Source organism: Acipenser ruthenus, chromosome 17 (genome assembly GCF_902713425.1).
Source record: "Acipenser ruthenus chromosome 17, fAciRut3.2 maternal haplotype, whole genome shotgun sequence".
NCBI lineage: Eukaryota > Metazoa > Chordata > Actinopteri > Acipenseriformes > Acipenseridae > Acipenser > Acipenser ruthenus.
This window is the reverse complement of record NC_081205.1, coordinates 13,260,860-13,264,996: the sequence shown is the minus strand read 5'-3', so window position 1 is coordinate 13,264,996 and position 4,137 is coordinate 13,260,860. Positions and strand designations below refer to the sequence as shown.

General features: G+C 37.2%; 1 long non-coding RNA gene across 1 annotated transcript; it reads right to left on the bottom strand.

The window, feature by feature from the left end:
- Window positions 1-1,496: 1,496 nt before the first annotated feature.
- Window positions 1,497-3,834, bottom strand: LOC117974106 (uncharacterized). Its single transcript, XR_004664252.2, has 2 exons — window positions 3,731-3,834; window positions 1,497-3,347 (listed from the first exon to the last, which is right to left on the bottom strand). It is a non-coding gene; the product is annotated as an uncharacterized LOC117974106 (long non-coding RNA).
- Between the last annotated feature and the right edge of the window lie 303 nt (window positions 3,835-4,137).

Sequence of the window (4,137 nt, the reverse complement as noted above, 5' to 3'; positions counted from 1 at the left end):
CCTTAACACCGGCGCATAGTGTTGAAAAGAAACAGGGTATAAAACGTTAATTCTATTGGAGTTGAATAGAATTAACTACACCGTGTAACAATTTTTTTTTTTTTTTTTGGTTCCTGGGTAGTAAGTGTTATTTCCTAATTGCTTATGCCTCAAAAGTATAGAAAATGGCTATTATTCCCCACAAACTCTGCTTTTGTGACCAGGACAGTGATATTTTGAAATATCAAAACCTATTTTCCAGAACATTCCAGATAGATTCAGTGCTGAGTAAACTTGGAGTAACTTCTAGAACTTTCTAGAACTTTCCAGTAATATAAATAGTAGTATAAATACAGGGACCTTAAGCCCACCAGTTCAGTTTAGTTCCAGCTGCCTAAGTGGATACATATCTGCATTTTTCTGAGATGGCATCAAGGTCATAGGAGACTTAAAAATGGTGGCATTCCTGTTGGGTCTCCAAGGCGGTTTTACCAAGTTTCCCTGCTATCTTTGCTTTGGGACAGCAGGGACACCAAAGCGCACTAACACAGGCGGGACTGGCCACAGCGGACCGAGTTCTCTGTGGGGAGGAACAACGTCAAGTGGGAGCCACTGGTGGACCCCCGGAAGGTGCTGATGCCACCACTGCACATCAAATTGGGCCTTATGAAACAATTTGTCAGAGCTCTAGATAAGGAGTCGGCAGCCTTCAAGTACCTTCAAGACTTCTTCCCTAAGCTGTCTGAGGCAAAGGTCAAAGCCGGTGTCTTCGTCGGACCACAGATAAAGAAGATCCTGGAGTGCAATGAATTCCCCAAGAAGCTCACTAGTAAGGAGAAAGCGGCTTGGAACAGCTTTGTCGCAGTGGTTCGGGGCTTCCTGGGCAATCACAAGGCCGAAAACTATGTGGAGCTGGTTGAGACTGGTGAAGAACTACGGCACAATGGGCTGTAGGATGTCACTCAAAGTCCATATCCTTGATGCTCATCTTGATAAATTCAAGGAGAACATGGGAGCGTACTCGGAGGAGCAAGGTGAGCGCTTCCACCAGGATATACTGGACTTTGAACGCCGCTACCAAGGACAGTATAACGAGAACATGATGGGAGACTACATTTGGGGGCTGATTTGTGAAAGTGATTTACAGTATAATCGTAAATCTCGAAAAACTACTCACTTCTAAATCTTTTGTAGTCATTTTTGTATTACTTTAGTATAAATACATGTTAATTTGGATTCATATGTTGTTTTTTTCTGACTTTATGTGAACGAAAAGACACAAATTCACCCGTTTTCTCATTTGAAATAGGTAAATTTCAAAATATTTACTACCCAGGAACAAAAATTGTATTACATAGTGCTATTAGTGTTGTCGCAATTCATATTACTGCACCTATGCTATAAATAAATAAATATATATATATATATATAATATATTCCTTTAAAAACATAGCACGGGCACATATTAAATGTTCTTATAAAAAGTTTTACAGGCCTAATAGTCAGTTAAATCAATAAACAGTCAACATATTGCTTTATTTAACAATCCAACAGGTTACATTTGCCTCTTTGAACTCCCAAGCATGTACAAAACAAAATCATACAGACCCATACAATTAGGATTCCATTATGCAAAGGGTTTCCTTTCACAAACCAATAACACCAATACAAATCATTGCAGATATGTTTAGATCAGCTGGGAATCTACCTGGTTATACATATTATTAAACCACAATATTTAACTGTCAAATGGCCTGCAGTGTTTAAAATGACCCAGCACAAATACAGACCATTTCTCAATCCTAAAAGCATTTTAGCCGCCATACAGGGCCCTATTCTGACTCCATTTACATGCCACATAAGTGCTCTCGTTTTCCCCATACATGGTTAATCTACAACGCATAAATACTTATGCAGCACCAGTTAAGTCAGAATAGGTCCCATAAAGAAATGTTCACAATATCAAGTTACTAAAAAGGCTTGTTCCTCTGATAACACAAAAAACACAAATCAAACATGCGTTTAGATATGTTCAGATTACATGGCAATGTGGGACTATAATACCCAATGTCCCCTGATCCATATGAAAACTGTCTATCAAATGGTTTGTAGTACACACGATCATCCACCTCAAATACATAAAGTATGTCTGCTGTTTTCTCCTCCATCCTAAAAGCATTGAAGTGCTCATCAAAATAAAGACACAATATTGCTGATTAGTAAACAGCCTTTTCCTCTTTAACTATAAAGCTAGTGCCACACAAACAAGCCTTTGTGATACTCTGTTCCATAACACTTCGCCCACTTTGTTGTGAAAATATCAGAATAAATACTTTACATTTAATTTTTCAGCAATAACTAAACATCCCTGCATTCCACTTAGTAATTCAGACCAAATTCAAATCTATGAAAGATGAAATTTTCCCATTGGTATACTACATAAGCCTGATGTTTCTTTACCAATGTTTTTGAAATTCTTAAAAAAAATTATGTTAGGCTTCAAATCCCATACACTACCTATGTAGCAATGATCCTATCTTCCAAATGCACTGTGGGTAGTGAATAACAATGTGGTGTTTGGGTAGTAAATTCCTATCTGGAAACAAGTCTTTTAACATGTTGTGATGATGGCAAATGAAATGCTTTAAATAAGTCATACTATCGATTATAATTGGGGAGAAAACAACATCAACAAAAATCAGTTGTAGTAGCTGCAGTAGGTTCCAATATTTGTCATTTTGTTCAACAAGATCTCCAAACATTAGAGGAACATTGCATAGCAAGCACCAAGTTTGAATAGCATTCAAGCCCAAATCTTCTCTGTCATCGTCCATTTTTAATCCACTAGATTAAAAATGTGACAAACAAGAGAAAACCCTAACTGTTCACGTTTGAGACTCAATAGTTTTCCAGGAAACAAACCGTCTTTTAATGTAATATGTTTGCTATGGGAATTGCTACTTTTGTGGTATGATTTACAAACAAAACAAATCAATATTTTTGGTCTCGTAAGCAGAAAATCTTTTCAAAATTTCTCTATTCTGATTTTTCTGTGTAACAATCTTGCTCCAAGTTCTCTGCCTCGTGGGTTTTCTTTTGCATTTCCAACATCTGTGTTGTAGATGGTAGTTTGGATGAATGTGTACAGACAAGATAAAGATTCATTGTAATATACACTGAAGACAGTGTGCCTTGAACAGTTTGTCAAAAGCAGCAACTGAACTTAGAGCCTTACATGGAACGGCTTTCTTGTCGATGACTATGAAGCATTTGTGGGTGGTGTTTTTTCATGCGCACACATCAGCCAGCAAGCATGGTTGATCACAGCCCTCAGTGTGTTCAAGATGGTTTTCCAAACTGGTCCCAACCTACAACATTAAAAAGGGAAGAAATACTGACATTGTATTTAAATCAAATCAATATATTCCTAAAATCTGGCCATAAAATAATGAACATAAAAGAAACAGCAAGTAATAAAGCAGTAAGTCAATAGTTTACAGTGCCTTTCATATTTACACCATATTTACAAGCTGTACTATAAATCACCTACATGTGTGGGGTGCTCCACTTAAATACCCAACTGAAATAAGGAAACATTAGAGAAAAGGCTTCATATTTCACTGCACTTAAATCTTTAACACTCTCCTGATAATCATTTCAATCTCCTGTTGAGAAGAGTATCATTATAGGGATCATCCTGTATCATACAAAACACAATACAGCAGCTTTCAGTAACCTTTCTGAATCTCACCAGACAGTCAGGAGTTTGATTGGCACTCATTTTTGCAGTCTTCTTTTGGCTCCTTGATGTTGGAGAAAGGAGATGCAACAGCAGCAGTATTGATGACATATCACTGTCCCACCCTGACAAAGAAGGGTGAAAAGCCTCATAAATACACACATAATAAAACCCTTGGAAGAAATTTCCTGAAAGACTTTTTGATTTTAAGTTTAAACAAACAATCTGTTATGCACAGATTAAAAACTTGACCCATTTGCACAACTTGTGCACTGACCAGACCCGAGTTAAATTGTACTCACTATTACAATTACAGCAGCATTAGTAGTTAAATGGCCTAACACAATTAGTGTTCTGTTCAGTTTCACTTCATTACAAGTATGCAGCAGTAATTACAATGACTGGAATGTAAATACAGT